This window comes from Rhinolophus hipposideros (genome assembly GCF_964194185.1).
Source record: "Rhinolophus hipposideros genome assembly, chromosome: 6".
Classification (NCBI taxonomy): Eukaryota; Metazoa; Chordata; class Mammalia; order Chiroptera; family Rhinolophidae; genus Rhinolophus; species Rhinolophus hipposideros.
This window is the reverse complement of record NC_138052.1, coordinates 25,077,064-25,096,490: the sequence shown is the minus strand read 5'-3', so window position 1 is coordinate 25,096,490 and position 19,427 is coordinate 25,077,064. Positions and strand designations below refer to the sequence as shown.

General features: G+C 35.7%; 1 protein-coding gene across 4 annotated transcripts in view; it reads right to left on the bottom strand.

The window, feature by feature from the left end:
- Positions 1 to 19,427, bottom strand: part of ARHGAP15 (Rho GTPase activating protein 15) — a 625,881-nt gene that overhangs the window by 72,375 nt on the left and 534,079 nt on the right. The window lies entirely within an intron of this gene.

Sequence of the window (19,427 nt, the reverse complement as noted above, 5' to 3'; positions counted from 1 at the left end):
AGATAGGGAGATTATGCTGGATCATCCGGGTGGGCCCAGTATAACCACAAAGGTGATTAAGAGGGAATCCAGAGGATCAGAGTCAGAGAGAGAAGGTGAAGTGACAAAGGAAGCAGAAGAAGGAGAGATGGCTATGTGATCAAGGGCCATGGGCCAAGGAATGAAGACAGCCTCTAAAAACTGGAAAAGGAAAAGAAATAGAAACTTCAGAAGGAACACAAGCCTGCCAACACCTTGAGTTCTGCCTCATGAAAACGATTCCCATCTTCTGACCTCCAGGAATGTAAGGTAATAGATCTGCCTTGAATAAAGCCACTGAGTTTGTGGCAATTTGTTACAGCAGCAATAGGAAAAACACACACAAGCTCACACATCATATCTGATTCAATTACCAATGTTCTATTGTTTGTTTGATTTTGTGGAAGAGTAAAGGATTTTTAAAATTACTTTTATGCTATCATTTCTCCCTAACATATTTTGGTTTTGCTATAAATTAGGAAAGTGCAAAAATAAAAATTGCAAGTATAAAACCTAGTCATATACATTTTTTAAAAAAGTAGGAAGTTCTTCAAAACTCCATGCCACATAAATTGCTTTCCTTCATTTCATTTCTTTTTTTTTTCTTTATGGGCATGGATGGCATATTAAAAATTAAGCTACTTAGTGCACTACGGAATTCATCTGACCATAGTTTTAATGAGGGCCTACACTTATATTTATTGAACTTAAACACTGTATATATATATATTGATTTAGGTGATTTTCCTTTTTATACTTTAACTTCTAGCACATAGCTCCTGATGATTCTAAAGAAGTCACTGCTGTAAAAGATGTTATATAAGAGAATAATGTGTAAGGCATCCACCCACCCATTCTCTTGTTCCTTAGCAAGACAATCCCGTTGTTGAGGGAATGACAATATACCCAGCTTCAAGTGTTCATTTTCCAGCTCCCTTGGCAGCTGGACTGGCCATGTGACCAAGATTGGCCAATGAGACTTAAATCAAAGTATTATGTGGGACTTCTGGGGAGACCATGTGCAGGGTGCTGAGTTAGTTTTTTAGTCTTTTTACCTTTCTGCTCTTTAAAATGTAGATAGAACAGTTGTACTATGAGATGACCTCGAGAACTGAGGTCAAGCAGAATGGAACACACAGCTGGAGACGTCAGATCAGTTCTGCACTGTCTGTCTTTAAGTTTCTTTAACATAAGAAATAAGCTCTTGGGTACTGAAACCTTTATGCATCGTTCTCTGATATTAAAGCCAAACAGTTTCTAATATAACATGCTTCCTAAATTCCAGTTCATAATCACCTGTTACTAGGTATATAAACTCAATAGAGTGAGTAAGAAAGAGTTAATTCAGAAACTGCCAGTTTTTCTAATGCACCTCTGGGGGGGGGGGGAAATTACAAGGGATTATGGGAAAATATCCTGCAGAAGATGGTATTTGGCTAAAGTGGGATGAGGGGTAGTCTTCCTAGTAGAACTGTGCTTGAAAGCTTGTCTTCTTCCTCCTCAAACCACAAAGGTCTATAAATAATACCTCCCACAGTCAGAGCTTTCAAAATTGCAATTATTCTTAGAAGAGTTCCAACATAATGTAGATTGGACAACTGCAAATCAAAGAGACAAAGGGGAGAGAGAAAGAAAAAAAAAGAAAAGCCAGTTGTAACATCATAGTAGACAGCCGTGATGTTGCTGTATTTATTATCTTTCTGCCACAAGGGTCGACGGATCCCTTGTAGCTTAATGATGGTAAGACAATGTGATGCTTCATAAGACCAGGTGGCACTTCTGGGATTCCAGAAACTCAGGAAGTGGTACAGTATGCCCAGGACAGAGCTCTTAGGGGTACTTGGATACCTTGTATCTAGCCATCTGAAGCTAATGCCATACACCAATGGTTATATACAAAGACGCAGCCCATGCTAGTAGTAGAATTTACCTGAGGATCTTGTGAACCACTTGGTTCAGGCAATACACACGATATTAGTAGAGGTGAGAGGAGAGAGGACGAGAGGAGACCTTTCTAATGTTACTGAAATCTCTGGCCATAGTAATGATCAAGTCAACTTCAGAGTCTCCAAAACAGCAATCAATTGCCATTAAGATCCACAGAAGTAGCAGTCATACATTAAGCTGGACAGACAATAAGTAGGGAATGGTCCAAATGATTATATCCAGCAAAACTCAGTTTTCAGGAACATATGATCCAGTCAAGTGTGGGTTTCAAAAGTGTTGGGAGTTGCTTAATTGAAAATATTTGAATTTTCAAGGTCACTATCATGGTTCTTGGGTAGGAATTAAAACTCATACTTAGTATCTTTAACCATGAGGTAAAAAAAAAAATAAACTTCCCTAGACAGAGTCAGTTCTCCTTTTTCTATATGCCATTGCCCTTAAGACATTCTATTTGTACAACATTCTACATAATATTTCCATGGCTTGAATGCCTGCTAATTTCTCCCATGAAAGTAAGAGTTTTCCTCTAAAGCTAGGTAGTCCTTATACTGGCATATAATGGGTTGAATGAACGAAGAAAGAATAAGTGAACAAATCAAAGACATGAGCATGAATTGGAATAGACAGACCTTGGTTTGAATTCTGTAACAGCTTTTTATTAGCTGTGTGGTCATGGATAAGTTTCTTATTTTCTTTGACTATTAACTAAAAGGCCAGTTTTATGGATTAAACAAGATAGTCTATAATGTACCTAGCACAGTGACTAGTAAAAAGTAAGTACTCTGTAAATGTTCACCCATTTCCCTCCCTCTCACCTTTAATTGAGGCTTGTTCTGGGTTTGGTTCTCCTTTCATTTTCAGCAGTAATTATACTATCTGGCTGCAGTGAGCATTCAAAATGTAGGTGCTAATACTTGAACTGAGTCGGTGCCAGCTGGTGACAATGCACTTGCTATGGTAGCCTGACATTTCACAATACTCAATACTTTGTGATAAACTGACAGACTGATGACCTGATTGGTGAGCAGTTCAGTTACATAGAAGAATCCTTATAAAGTATCTGGTGGTTTCCATGTCTGCTTGTAAGAAACATCCTACATGAAGGGTATTTATAGAAAAAATTTGTTTCCTTTCTCTACTTTCATCCACACTTGAGGAATTGGACAATTGAATAATGGTATATACATGTTTGTGGCTAAGTTATACATACATGGAGGGGGAACTGAACTAGACAATGGCTTAGAGATAGATGGCTGAGGTATTAGTAAGGATTTACTTATTTTACAATATCATCAGAACAAATTCTTTGAAAAGGTTATAGGAAAGCAGTGGTTTCCCATTCAAATCAATACCACACCCACTCTTCCATAGCTTGCAAAATCAGGAAATAACACAAACACTTCTAAGTGGAGGAACATCTAAAAATACAATTGGAAACATTAAAATCGAAATGACACCTTTTCAGATCTGGTTTATTGATGTGTCATATTAGGAATTAGAATCTGCATACATAATACAGGAGTGGTTAATGAGCTAAGATTCATACATGGCTTACTAAAAATGTGTCAACTGTCTTCAATTGATTCAGTGAGCATCTGAAAGACAGCATTTTCTATTAATATTTCTCCTTCAGCATATGGTTTCTCACTACTGTGAAGTATTGAGAGTTTAGAGAAGATTTGAGATATCTCTGAGTTTTTTACATTATGACTAACGGGGGAAAAGAAACTTTTTCTACATGGGGAATTAGAGAACCTCTTAGGTAAAATGTATACTAAGAGACTTATACAAAAGTTTTTCCAATAATAATAAATTCCATAATTCTTTCCCCTTTCACTCCCATTTGCTCCTATCTTTATTCCCTAATGACTTATTTTGTATCTACTCTACACGCTTTAATACCTCCATTTTAGTTCCCTACCCAACCCATATCCTAAAAGTCTTTCCAAACTCTAAGCTGTGAACCCATAACTGCACACAAAACCTTTCTGGAGGACTTCACTTGGGCCACCCAATGATGAAAAATATACATAATGCACATGTATATGTTAAAATAGTAAACTGTTTCTTACTGATGCCCACTCCTCACCCTCTTGGCCCCATATTCTCAAACGAAACCGAACTGTGTTGTAAATGAGCTTCTTCAGAAACAAGCCCAGGCTACTTAGAGAAGTAACATCTCCTACATGATGTGAAATAGCCTTTAATGTTATGATAAGGATGTGGCTTTATAGTCATGGCTTTGAGGACACGTTTTTTAAAAATATGGTTTATGATAGTTACATTTGCATTTATCTGCATGAAATGTTGCCACTGAAAAAAGGACATTTACAACCGAATGCCTTTTTGCAAAGAGATAAGATAAAGTTGTACAGCGATGGAAAGTTCTGTGCTGTGCAGAACCCTGGACCTGATGACCCCTGGACACTTCTGGCCTTATCATCCATGCATTTATTATTCTTAACTTATTTATAGCTACATGTGGAATCATATTTCAAAATTAATTCTGCTTTGTTATATAGGTCCACCCAGAGGAAGAAAAGACCAAATTCTCCCAAGTAACCAGTGTATCAGGAGCACTTTGCATTCTATTTATCTGTAATTTTTAAAGGACAACTGTACTCCTTTGTCTTAAGGAGGTCAACAGTATCACAGCTGTTCTGCTTCTGAGAGTTATTTTGGAATGTATAATGCATCCTGTATGAAAAAAATGGTAGTCACTTACATGTCACGGCTATATTTGGAAGAAAGCAGTTTAGTTTCTATCCGGTTTATACTTTTTATATTGTGACCATTTCAGCATTTAGAGACTGTCCTGGCTTATAGGATGAATGAATATCTTCAGAGAACATTTTATGTGTTCAGCGTACCCTGCAACTGCTTACAAATCTTTTAGGATATGCTTTTTAATTACACAACTTGAGTTGGGTGTTAAGGAATCATACAAGGCATGACAACACCTGCTTGATAAATTCCTTTAAATAAATTACATTTACTTAGGGAGAGACTCTCCCGGGCAAATTCAAGACTCACACATGGATACAAATAGACACATACTTCAAACTCATGTTATATATAAGAGAAGCAATATACTGCGGAGGTGTCTAAAAGAACTAGGTTAGAATTCTTGCTCTGCTATATTATTTGGGGCAAGTTGCATGAACTGTTGTTGATGCTTCCAGTTCCTTACCTAAAATTACAAAAAAACCCATATACATAGCTCATAGCATTGTTAGTAGAATTAAATGTTTCAGTGCACATAAATGTACATATAGTAAGTGTTCATTAAATGTAAGTCCCCTTGCTGTTCAAATCTTTCTTTTGAATCATCCTTTCTATCAGCCCCAACACATGATTACTCATAGTTCAAGGCTGTTTCTAAAATCACTGGAAGCCACATATTTTACTCTGTAGTACTCTTTCCTAAAAACAGGAACAGCCCATGGTATGTGGCACTTTTGTAAATGCATAGACTGCTGCCCATAATCAAAAAGCATTTGGTTATAATCATAAGTAGATACAGTGTATCATAAATAGACGTGTCATTATATCATAAACAATGGCCTTCAGGCTAACCTGTGGTTGGCCATTTGCACTTTTTCAAGATTCAGTGGCCCCCCCTTAACCCCCTCCAAACCGGAAAAGGCATGCTTTATATTTAATTAAAAGGAAGGCACGTTCTCAATGCCTGCAATATCTGGTACATTTGACATTAGGTGTTGAGAATCTATGTCAAAACAGTTCAACTTGACAACAGAGGTATGTAACTTGCAGCAGGAACTGAATCTACTTGACTCACGTAAGACCTCTTTCTTTTTCTGGTGGGGATCACTTGAGAATTAGACCTAATCACCTCACTAGCACACCAGACTTTTCTTGTATTCAGTTTCTCTTTCCAGGAGACGTTAACATTTTGTCTGACTTTTGAATAAAGAAGCCCTTTTAAGAAGAATTTTTAAAATGGACTTAACTTTCCCTAATAAGTGTCAGTAACAAAAATGCTTTGGCCCCTGGATTGCCATACATCCATGATTCCTTGACTTGTGAGGAAAGATTTAGCATAGTGGCCAATTTAGCATCATTTCCAGAGGCCATTTGTGGTCCTTGTTCTGGAGGAGTTAGGCCAACCAGAGCACGCTGTTAGGAACAAACCTAATCTTAAGTACAATCTCTATTTCTTTCAGCTTCCACTTCTACTCTCTGGCAATAAACAGTTCAAAAATTATTTAAAAAGGAAATACATTTATTTATTTCTTAAATCTTTTTAAAAGTATTAAACACATACAAGGTCTGGCAATTAAGTTCGTAAATTTGTTACAACAATGTTGCTAACCTTTTTTGCATATCAGAAGGATCATTCATTATGAATTTGTACCAACTGGACAAACAGTTAACCAAGTTTACTATTTGGAAGTGCTGGAAAAGTTAGACGACCTGAACTTTTTGCCAATTCATGGCTCTTGTATCAAGACCATGCTCCAGCTCACACAGCACTATCTGTGAGGATGTTTTTAGCCAGTAAACAAATAACTGTATAGGAATACCCTCCCTATTCACTTATCTGGCCCCCAATGACTTCTTTCTTTACCCAAAAATAAAGGAAATATTGAAAGGAAGACATTTTGATGACATTCAGGACATCAAGGGTAATATGACAGCTCTGATGGCCATTCCAGAAAGAGTTCCAAAATTTCTTTGAAGGGAGGACTAGGCACGGGCATCGGTGCATAGCTTCCCAAGGGGAGGACTTCAAAGGTGACCATAGTGATATTCAGCAATGAGGTATGTAGCACTTTTTCTAGGATGAGTTCGCAAACTTAATTGTCAGAACTCATATACATAGTTGAAGAAAACAAATATATGAAGGCCTATGTGCAACCTTTGGCAGATACAAAGCTGGCCTCTATTTTCTGTCATTTTACAATCCAGAGGGGCAGATAAAATACAAAATATGTCATAAGAGATGTTTAAATTTAAGACCTATCATAATATAGGTATCAGTGAAGTTTACCTCTATCTTCTGACTGAGGGAACCTCTAAGATGATCCTTAAATTCAAAAGCTTCTGAGGTGTCATCTTATTATACCAAAAATAAATTTAAAAAAAAATTGAGAAATGCAATGAACAATATACCAACAAATGTAAAATTTTATTTAATCAATTTCAGAAGGCATTCAAAGTGTTATTCTTAGCTTCTTTCTACATCCCCAAATGCATTCAGAAAAGTATTAAAATCGCCTTTTCTTTTTCATGTAACTGTATCTATGTTATTCTAGGGACTTCTGGTGCACTGACCTCACATTGAGGGCAAGTATTCAAGTTTTAGGCTCTCAGTAATTTTTAATAAATGGTATTGCTTTGGTGTAATCAATTTTGGGATGATAACATTTCCTAAAATTCACCAACCTGAAATTGTCTCATAAACCAGACTTCCTCAATTTAGCAACAATGCCCCCTCTTTATCTGACTTGAAGACTAAAGCAATGACTGACACATCAGCAGCAATCTTTATAGGAAAAGCATGATTGTATTGTCCGCCATAGAAGTTCTTGTTTTCAAAGTAATTTGGAGGTGTCATGGTGGCCAAGTACATTTCTGTAACTTACAAATGATACTAATTCATCCTCAGGCCATAGTTTGTATTGAGAAAATAAAGCTCGCCAGTTTAGTGCTTTGAAATTCAGTTCTCCTGTGAGAATTTCTATTAAACTATATTTATTCATACATAAATAGTTTTACAAGCTTTTTTAAAGAAACAAGGTTTACCATTTTGGGTCATTTTACATCTTTCTAATCATAAACCAGCATTTCTTTTCAAGTACTCAAGTAACTATTTATATAAAGCATTATCTTTGTACGTTTTCATAAGGGTGGAAACCCTACAAATACATTTCTAGATATGAAGTTTTTAATATAAGCATCTATCTCTTTCCATTGGTAAACAAATTAAATTTTTAAGAAATGTAGAAAATCTCCCTAGTTGAAAACAACTAGGATCTGTCGTGCATTTAAGACAAACGCTAACTAAAGAAATATTTTCCTCTGTTTTTTGGGTTAATTTTTTTTTTTTAACAGGAAGCACATTAAACTTTATCCATACCCATTCATTTTGAACAAAAGGCCTCTGAAGAAGAGATAATGGTTAGCATAGTGAGCTGTTTTCCTGACCAGTTCATTTGACTTGGCCACACAGTGACATTGAAAGCAGAAGAGAGTTAATACTACAAACATCAAAACCCGTTTAGAAATAAGGAATAAAATAATTTTATGATTCAGCTTTTTTTTTTTTTTTTTTTTTTTTTTAAATTGTGAGACTATTGTAAAAGAAGAAAAACAGGCAACATGTGGCAACTTTAGTCAGCATTTCTGAACTGGGAATGATAAACACCTCTGCCTGGCTCTGGCATTTATCAGGACTGAGATATTATTACCACATAGAGTCACAGCATGGTTACTGTTATCATCGGAAAAAAGAGCCAGCTAATCTTAATGGTTTGTAAAGCCGTTACCTGCACTGGTCTGACATTTATCATGATCATTTTACCACATGGGTCCTACATAGCAAAGGTCTTTTATCTGGAAGGGACATCACTATGAATTATTATTTGCAGCTAGGTAGAAAATTGTATGTTGTAGATACCTTTTCTCATTATAAATCACATAGTCACATTTCACCATTTCCCCCAGAAAGCTGCTGAGCCCAGGTTTTTTGCCACAGCTTGCTTTCCCCTCTCTCTGTCTCTCTCTCTGTCTCTCTCTCTCTCTTTCTCTCTCTCACTCTCTCTCTTTTTCTTTATAGTTTCTTGAAAATATTAGCCATTTTTTTCATTAACATTCTTAATATAATTTTTGAAGAACTGCATATATGGTAGGTGAACATACAGACACACTTTCATTATAGTTAAGGGACATTCCTCTACATTCTGCAAAGGGACTGCACAGTACTGTAGAAATTGAAGTTGATAAACTGTCTACTTTTTAAAATTTTTTTTTAATGCTTATTCTAGCTTCTGTCTTGGTGGTCAGACTTTTCTCTGTTCTTGACCTTGTCAATAGGATATTTACCAGTAGATCAGACAAAACTTCTGATGTTTGACTTGAAATACTCAAAACCCTTATGCCATTTCTTGCCTGAAATTCTTAGCTTGGAAAAATGTTCTCATGATGAGTAAAATATAGTTTTATTTTGTTAGATTGTGATTCTCCCCCCCCACCCCATATTCTGTTTTACTGAGTTACAATGAAGTAGAAGGTTTCTCCAACAAATTTGTTTATAAAATTGCTTAGGTTGTATTCCTAACTATCTATGTCCTAATGACATACATTAATATATAGTATAGGAGAAATAAGGATATTAAAAGGTATGATGTTTCAGAATCATGGGACTAAGTCAGTAAAGTGAAATGCATTAATTTGACAATGGAAAATTACAATGAAAAGCCCAAGTTGTTTACCATGGGGAAGAAATGAACAAATACACTCTTTTAAAAAGATTGAGACAACTAATCTTCTGAAAGAGATATTTATATATTTTCTTCTTTCTCAAGTGTTCCATTAGGAAAAACAAGCCAGAAATTCTGCACTTTTATAATGAAGAGGGAGGAGAATTCTGTGCCATTTTTGCATTTAGGAACAAATGTGCAAGAAGAATGTGACAATTTAAGCAAATCAAGATTGTTTCAAATGGATCACAAACGGGACTTTGTGGGCTATTTTATACTAACATGTGAAGCAAACAGTAAATTTGAAAGGAGGATTTTCTCAATGGTCTAGTTCTGATGTGTTTTCCCATTTCTTTGTGTTTTTAAAAGAGGTTTGGATGTGGTGTTTAATATTGCTTCGACTCTTTTGCAAATGAGGTCTGGAGAAATATTCACACATGAAGGAAAGCTGATGTGCTGTAATACTGACAGCAGCTGGGGGGTTATGAATGGAGAAACCAGATTCCCAAGCCTGGATTTAGCAAAAATAAACACCTATCATTCCATTAAAAAAAACTTTACCATTATAAATGTTTGTGGGCATCAATAGCAAACCACTCTCCCTTTGAAAAAGGCAATATTTTCCTCAAATAACTCCATTATATAGGAGGAGGGTATTAAGTACTTTCACCTGACATGCAGTATTTTGTAGTGATGTGCATTAGTTTGCCTACCTTGGTACATTTAGATTCATATCAATTGTTGTATTATTATAAATTCCCTTCAAAAGAAACAGTTTCTGTTTCAAAGACTTGTGAGACATGCTTGGATAAATTTGGGGATGGGAGAGAGAGGGAGTGGTGGTGGAAGAGATAATTTGTGACATTAACTCCCACTTTTACTGCTCTGAAGGACTTGTACACACTTTGGTTGGGTCATCTAAAATTTAGTTGTAAAGAGGTGGTCCAATATTCCAACACACTGCCTTATCAAAGGAACAAAAGGCTACAGTGATTTAAAACAACAACCAACCCTTTTATTCTTCTTTAATCCAGAATGACTCTTTTGTTCTAGTTTAACATCATCCTGACATTATTGTCCCCCAAATACTGTAACATGGGAGCATTTACCATAATTAGTGAGAGGCTTTGCTGCTTGGATTTTCCTCTTTTTCTGGGGGAACTGGGTGAATTGTTGAGTGCTAATGAAAGTCGGAGACTCCTAGTAGTAGTTGGAGCCAGGCACAGCGCGGGCAGACGCTTTAAGCTTCCCACTGTGCTGCAGTGCACGCCTCCCCGCTGTTATGTTTACCATAGTTTTAATGTCTGTGAGAAATTCCTGATGCAACCAAATTATGTTATGCCCTCTTGTTTGTCTAACCCCACCCCACCCCCCAACTGAGTATTCCTGTTGCCCCTGCCTATAACAGAAAGCTCCTTCTCAACTTTGTGGCCATCTTACTATTCAGTTCTTGCCATGAGAGCCCAGCTGCTTTGCAGCCATGTCTGGAGAATGATATATGGTCTACCTACAAGTTAAGGGAGGGTCACACACACACCTTGCTCTACTTATGCCACATACTAACAGGTATGTTCCTCTCTACTGTATTTGAATTTCATTGGAGGTAATCTTAAAGCACCAAATTTAATCATCCAGCATTGACAACACTAGCTTAACATGCAAATGTACTTGGTGAAATGTACTGTCTTTAAAGAAATCTATTGAAAAACCTCAAGACATCACTGCAAGCTAAATAATGTATTCTAAAATAAAAACAACTAATCTGTGATTTGAGTTGATTTATCCTTTGTCCTTTTCTTAGAAATGAATATCTCAAAGAAAATGACCATTCCATTGTACTGTAAATTGATGCATTTACCAAGTGTGAGGTACAGTGAAGTTTTTAATGAATATTCATACAACTCTTTCGATCCATTAACAGGGCATAAGACAATGAGGATACACCTCATTCCCAGTTAGATAGTGGGGGGAAAGTGGAATTAATAGCATAAACAGCACTTGGGAAAGTTTAACTTTAATGTATCAAACTCCAGGTGCCAGAGTTTGAGGAAAATAACCAATAATAGCCATTTTTTACATATTTGATGGGACTGATTATGCAATGTGCAACTCTAAATGGCTTATAGCACATTGTAGCATGGTTCCATCCCATTGGCTACAGTAGGGTGCAGGCAGATGGATGACAGTGACAGGGAGAGAAGTGCTTTTGCTTAGCCGTGCGTTAAGATGCCATCCAGAAGCTCTGTGCACTGCAGACACTTCATTAGGATGCCAGGATAATGGTAAACTACCACTCAGAGTGACACCCCATTTCCTGCTTACTGAGCGCTCCAACCTCGGCAGATGTCAACAATCTCACAGTGCTACAGAGCAGACCTAACTTTCCAGCCACTTTGACTCCAATTTTTTCCTCCTAACAGTGCCATACATTATGTGCAATATGTAATGGCAAACACCTCACCGAAAACAAAATCTGCCCTGTTCTTTACGACTGGAGGGTTTTTTTCTTTCCTTTTAAAAGATGAGGGACAGTGAGTTGGGCAAGAGAATATGTCCATTTCCTATTCTAACCTCAAAATTTCTTGTTGTGCTTTCCATTTGCTAATCAGTTCAAAATGTTAATTGTGTGGTGAACTCTGATTAATAGTAGGTGAACTCTGATTAATAGTAGTTAAACTCTGATCACGGGGGATATGACTGTGTCTTTTAATTACTGTCCATTCCAAAGGTAAGAGATTGTAGAATTCTTTTGTTAAAGATTTTAGACTTAGTTTCGGTATGGTTCTTAGTTGTCTGCCAAGAAAAGGCTGACTTGAGCATCTGGATGATATTTCCTCTGCAAATGTATAACTTGGGGCCATTTGCACACCTCCTTCCCAGTAATTCAAGCCAATAGAAACTTTTTTCCCTACGGTGTAAAGTACAAAATTCTTTTTATAAAGAACCAAGGTGTAGTTTAGATGATGAAAAAATAAAACCCCCAAATGGAAAAATGTTTTGAAATGTATCATTATAATAAATGATTGATTTGCATTTTATGATTCTAAGCATATTCTTAGAAGCTCAAAGAGAATGGCAGGATTAAAAATAAAAATACTTCTCTCAGGTCTGATACCATTTCCAGGTAAAGATGTAAATGTAAAGAAGAAGTCTTCGGCAGAGGTCACACTCCAAGGGAGAATTTGAATGTCAACTTTCAATGTGATATCCTCTAAGAAGAGGTGATGCAAATCTTGACTTTTGGTTTAAAATAACATCTGGTTGGCAACACCTAACCACCTCTTGGAACTTGTCAATAAATATGCTCAAAGACAAAGAAAATAGACTAGAGTTCTTAAAATAAACAGGGACTGACAGTCAACATGATGACAAAAAGTTAAGAGTAATTTCCTTTAAGACAGATTGAACTTAATTGAAACATGCCAGTGGTGGGACCAGCTGTGCTATTGAATTATTGAACCAGAAAGCCTGCCTTTCTAAAAGCAGATAGAAATATCCTTATCTTTCTTCAAGTGTATGATTTCAGAATCAGAGACTCAAAGTCTATGCCGACCTGAAAGGCTATTCTCTTTCCTACGCAGCTAATACTGTTGAGGAGTGTGAATGCTTCCTCTTTCCTTCCTGCCCAGTCTTTTCCCCTTCTAACTGTGGATTTTCCCCTTTCACCTGCAATAATTTAGGGATAGACATTTTCATAAAATAACTTCAGAGAGTGTGAATGGAAGGCAGAAAGAATGCCCCAATAATGACACATACCACCATAGGAATTGTAGTCCCATATGTCAAACACAGAAGGGGTGGAGACTGGGAAAATTCTATTAGGAGTAAATTCTTGGAATTCTAGTGTTTCACGTATTTCATCTTTTAGAGTGCCAGTGAGTTAAGGAATATGGTGGGAGAAAATTTGATGACAGGATAGTAGGGCTATAAGACAATAAATATGTTAGATAAGAATAAATACAAAAGCTGTGATTATCACTGTGTCATCTGGTATAGCTCCAGAAGAAGAATTAGACTAGAACTGAAGCAGAGTGTAAAAGGCAATATACATAGAATGTTGGATACCTTCCCACCTTTTGAGATGAGTATCCATAACAAAATTTTCAACAGTGCATTGCCTATGAGAAAACTCATTTCAGGTAAGAGAACAATGCTCAGAAGTACAGAAATCTCACAGGGACCACGAGCCAACTAGGGAATAATTTAGCATCTTCAGCAGAATTTGAAAAACCAAGAAGTCTAATGAAATACATTAACAAGCCATAAGGAGGAAAAAGGGTAAGACGAAAAGATACTAGGATAAGATAATAAGGAGATAGATGGTGAAGAAAACAGTGTGAAAACTAAAAAGGCAAAACAAAATTAAATTAGCACCAAAGGCCAAATTGTTATTGCAGAAAAATTAGGCTAGGGATATGGATGACAAACTAGAGAAGCTTCTCCAGAATGTGGAAACAAAATAATGATAGGAAGGAGACATGCTAGAAGTGAAAGAATTGAAAGATTATCTACAATTTATAAGTATCCTTGAGGAAACCAGAATATTTGAAAAGTATGTAATGAAAAGTATGTAATAATCAAGGACAAAATTAAACTTCTGTGAGTGAAAAAAACTATATCAGTAATCTTACAAATATTTGAATAAAAATAAGATTAAGTAAGTAAACAACCAGGCTTTCCTAAAACTTAGCTCATTAAGTTCTAAAGTGAAACAAAGCAGTACCTATTGTTTATAGAGAGTGCAGAAGTGGATTGTTGTCCCCAAATTCTGCACTTAAATTATCTTTTGCATGTTAAGACAACAGAATGATATTCTCATCTATTCAAAGATTTATAGTAGCACTGCTTTCTTTAAAAGTTTACTTGAAGGCTTATATAAGACTACCAAGTGATGAATCAACATTTATAACTCAAGAGGAGACATTATGAAAAAAACCAAGTATCCTCTTTGGTTATTTGGACCCAAATTCAGATGGCCCCATTGGATTATGTCTCTCTGACTTCCATTTCATTCTCAGTACCAGGAAATCATTTTCTTGGAGTCCATTCTTCTCAGTTCAGGTGAAAGCTCTGAGGATATATGATGACCATTTAAATCAATGACTGGTTCTATTCATTTCTGGCATTTACTAGCAAACAGCATTATTGGAATATTGCATCAGAGAATTACTAAACAAGTTCTCTCTTTCCCTCTTAAAAATGAAAGCTTCAGAGAACAGTAGAATATTTACTCCCATTGATGGCTAGGAATCTTTGGTAAGAATCTTTTATTTCTATAATAATTTTATTGAGAAAAACTGAGTTGGGGACAATTAAAGTATAAAGATCAAGACAATCAAGCAATGATAAATGTATATACATTTTCTATGTTACATAAGGTTTAAAATTTAGTAGTCTGGGGGAAAAATGCAGCGCAAACAGGTCAAAAGGAAATATCCTCAAAATATGGTGATTCAGAGTGATTTTTTTTCTTCTTTCTACTTTATTGTTCAAGTTAGCTTTAACAAATATTTATTATGTTCTTAAACTTTTAAAAGAGACAATTTAAAGTATGTTTGTACAATTGCTATATGACATATAATTATAGCTTTGCTAAGAAGTTAATTAAAAAGACTGCTAGAAAATGTACCAAAATATTAACCATGATAAGTTATCTTTGAGTAATAGGATTATGAGTGATTTTTTTCCATTTTCAAAATGTATTTTCCAGATTTTTTATAATGAATATATAATGTTATCTTGATGATAAAAATAATTCTCTGTGTTTGGTACAGATGACAACCTTTAGTTGTTCTATACTGCAGAAAAACAAACAATTTTTACAGATTAAACCATTTCTAGGAAAATAATATACTAGACTTTCATTTAGGTATTTTTGTTGCAGTTAATATTTTGTTTAGTGAATATATTCCAGAGTCAAGAAAGCAAAGTCAGAGCTTGACACTATTTTCTCATGGGTGAAAATGCTGGGTGTAGGGTATTGTCAGGGAGAGAACAGAAGATATAAAATACCCCAGGATTACATATCTGCAACCTGAAGAAAGACCAAGTATCCTGCAGTGTTGTGTGTATAAATATATTCTAGCTCCATATTCTAATTTTTAATTCTTCTTCAATCAAATCTTTTCTTAGGGAATTATATTGCCTATTGAACTGAACCTCTGAAGTACAAAAAATAAAACCTATAAACATAACACTAGTTCATTGGAGGAGATTGTATGGTAATATTTCAAGTCAAAAAATAGGTTGCTTTTCATCTTATATTGAAACATTTTATTCCCATACCTAACCCTTTAAATCATATCAATTTCTTTTTTATTTGGAAACTACATTTGTTAATGCTTTCTCTACTTTTCGAGGACTGTTGAGATATGAGAGAGTATCCAGGTAATTTACATCCTTAAACTTGATTTTTGCCTCAATTTTTCTTTACATGTTAGCTGCCCAATTAATAACTTTTTACCAAATTATCCAGATAATTGACTCAGTTCTTCAGTTTACCTTACAGGCATAGTGAGCTGACAAATTGTTCTTCAGCATTATCATCAGTAGTCAGTTCCCAGTTCTACTAAGCAGAAACACAAGGAATCCAAAATTAAATATTCCAAATACAGAAGTTGGGCAAACAAAAATTAAATTTTTTGGTTTAAGTTTTATTCACGATTGGTGTTTGATTTGTATGGACTACACATTTGGGATGGTAGAAAGTATATATATTTGGAATATTTAAGAGAGTCCCCTGTTGGTTAATCTTAGAAATGTCTTCTGACTCCTTTCTGTCCTCTGTATGACCAGATAGATATATTTAAGCATCTGTAATTAGCCATGAGATTCAAAGTAAATTGGGGTTGGGGGACGGGGGGTGGGGCAAAGTCAGCCTCCATATTGATTAATATCATTTTCAAGATAAAATATTTTCAAAAACCATCATTTAGTTTTCTCTTTTAAGGGATATAAAAAGAATATCAATCTCCAACAAATGGCTAGAAATGTAAGCAATATGGAGAATGTTTTAAATTGAATTAGACTAAAAAGTAAATTTGCACATATTGCAGTGGGATTCCTTAAAGAGGTTGGAAGTGATTGCTATAGTAAGGGACTGATGCTTTGCAAAAGCTTTTCGGTTCTTTCTAAAACCAATTTCTGGCTGAATTTAAAAAGAGAATAAAGTTATTTTCTCATATAATCAAGCAATGGCCCTTTTCACTTGGTAGACATATTCCAGGACTTTAGAAATAAGGAAAAAAAAAAACAAAAACAAAATAAAGGATGCAAATGTTATTCTTTTTCAGCTAACATAATTTTTTTTTTAAAGTAAACATCAGCTCCTCAAGGGAGATTTCGATTTGAAGACTGTTTATTATATCATTTGAATAGGACTAGACCTGGCCTTTTGACTTTGAACCACTACCAAATTTCAGGCTGTGAGGAAATTGTTCTACATTTCCTGACAAATTGAGTTAAGCAGACATTAAGTGGGCTTTAAGAAAACAAATGGCCATCTTTATCACAGGTGGACACTGATGGCTTAATGGGGCCTGGGCTGATTGTATCACTTCTAATGGCTTGACGGGAAGCATTAGGGTTTTTGCATAAAGAACTGGCATTGCGAACCCTGCTAACACAGACCTGTCAAGCGCTCTGTATCCCTTTGTGCACGGAAGCAGATGTTTGTATGTATACTATGAACTGGCATTAGAGCAAGCGACAGATGCCTGTATGAATGCCAGGTTTGTGAATTTTTACAGCAGGAGCATGTTCTGAGGAAGTGCAGCCCTGCCCTCTATCATAGGTAATTCCCGATGGAACTTGCTAAATCCCAGCTATGTTTTCATTATTTGGCTTTCCTAGTAACTGGATGAATGTGTCTATCCTGAAAATGCAAGATGAGAGCCCTACCAAATTCTTACAGATTTGCAAATGGCTTGTCTGTGTTTTGAACTTAGACTTTCCAGGCAGTGCTTTTTTGCACTGTAGCTGCAACCAACTTGCTCAGAGGAGGGGTTGGTATTACAGCTCTCTAATTAAAACTAACTTCGAGGTTTATCTGTCAGTCCTCCCCCATGGTCTTCCTACTTTTCCACCCCCATCCGGAGGAAATTCAAATTCCATTTGGGGGTTTTTCTTTCCTGCAACACTCAGAACTTACACTGTAGTTGTCTGTCAACAATGGAAACAGGTAGCTCGCAGTCCATTAAACAAACACAGTGCCCCCCTCACTTTTATTTGACATTTTATTTGGCTGTGACAAATGAGCAGCAGTTGGATTATAACATAATTTGTCTTGTCTTTATTACCAGCACAAAGGACACCATTCATTAATTATTCTGCCGTTGCAGCTTAACACTGACTGGAAAGGTCCCTCTTCGGACAGATGGCGGGGACGATGTTATTTATATCAATCAGCCAAAATCCTCAACAAGGATTACTGTTCCTGAGACTACAATGATTTATTTCTTTTTACCTCACCCTCCCTCAACCCCTTCTGCTTTCAGAGATTTCTCTATAAAAACGAAATTTGATGGGAATCTTAAAGTAAAGCCATATTTAACCTGTTAGCTTGCAAAACAACATGCATGCTACATCAGTTTAACTGCATGCCATTAGTTGCATATTTTTGAAACTGCCCGGGTTTTCTGATCTTCCATTCTAGAGCAAAAGATTAACTGAAGGTCTCAGGGCAGCAAGTTCAGCAGAAGTTTGCGTCTTCTGTGACACTGTATTGCTGTGGCCCACGGGACCTTCCCGCTCTCCTCTAGTAAGAATATCGTGCTGTCAAGATTTTTGTGCCTCTGCTGAGATGAGATGATCTATCCTTATTTCAGAGTCCCAAAGACTTTCTGCAAGATCAGCTAGGCTGTTTGGGAAAATAAAAATAACATCTAAAATCAAAAAAGAAGAAACACCTAAGCTGGTGTTTAATTTAAAGAGTGACAATGGCCTTTGATTTCTCCTGGATCTATACCTCTATGCAGTACCACAACGTGGTTTTTGGGGTGGTGGTAGTGAGAGGTTTACCTTGCTTATTTTGTGTTGTTAATGATTTTGTCCAATACATGCTGATCGAGCACTAATAAAAAACTGGACTGAACCCAGATGTGATGTTCTTCTATGCATTTTTCGATACTGCTTCTGAGATGTGGCCATTTCTCCAATTAAAATCTTCAGGAGTAAGTACAAAAAAATATAAAGATTATTGGAGCTAAGGCACTGAAACTTTAAAAAAAAAACTTTTCTGCTTGAATATAACAAAGAAAATAATGCAGAAAGTTTTTTTGTCTTCAGAAATTATTGGTACAACCTTGCTATCCTGATTAGTTTGCAAATATTAAAAGTCCCATCAAGACAAATATCAGCAACATGCAAATACCCTTGCAGGTTGTGATTAAGATTTTAAATGTATCCTTTTGCTTTTAGTTAATGAAAAACAAAGTCTTGGAGGATCTAAGTTGTAATTTATTAAACATGAAAGGCTCCTTGATGAAATATAGAAATGAGATATATTTTGCATTTCAAAGATTTAAGCTGACAACTTACTTGCATGCAAATAAGAGCAAGATTTGTAAAAATATTTGAAAAGAAATTATTCCTGAATGTACTTATTACAATAATGTGGCATGTAGATAAGAGAAACACACAGCATTAAAAGACATTCATTTCTCCAAAGTCTTAAAATTAGCTTCTTTCTGCCATTGTGTATTAATGTTCTTCTTCAGGAATGCAGCATATTAAAGAACTGAACAGAATTAGTAATAAATTTGTTAATTACAAATTTAAGCAACACAACTGTGTTGTTTTCCCAATATGTTTTTTTAGAAGCAGAATTGCTAATGCATTTTAATCATTTATGTATAAACATTTGAGGATAAAATATTCTGAAGTTTATCAATTTCAAGAGCTGTTTATTTGCTAGCAAAATAGGCCATGTTATACAACATATATCTTATCATTTTTGCTCATCAAATCCCCATTTGCTGAATGCAAATTTCCCTGGTCTAAGTGCTCTTGCACCTCAATTTA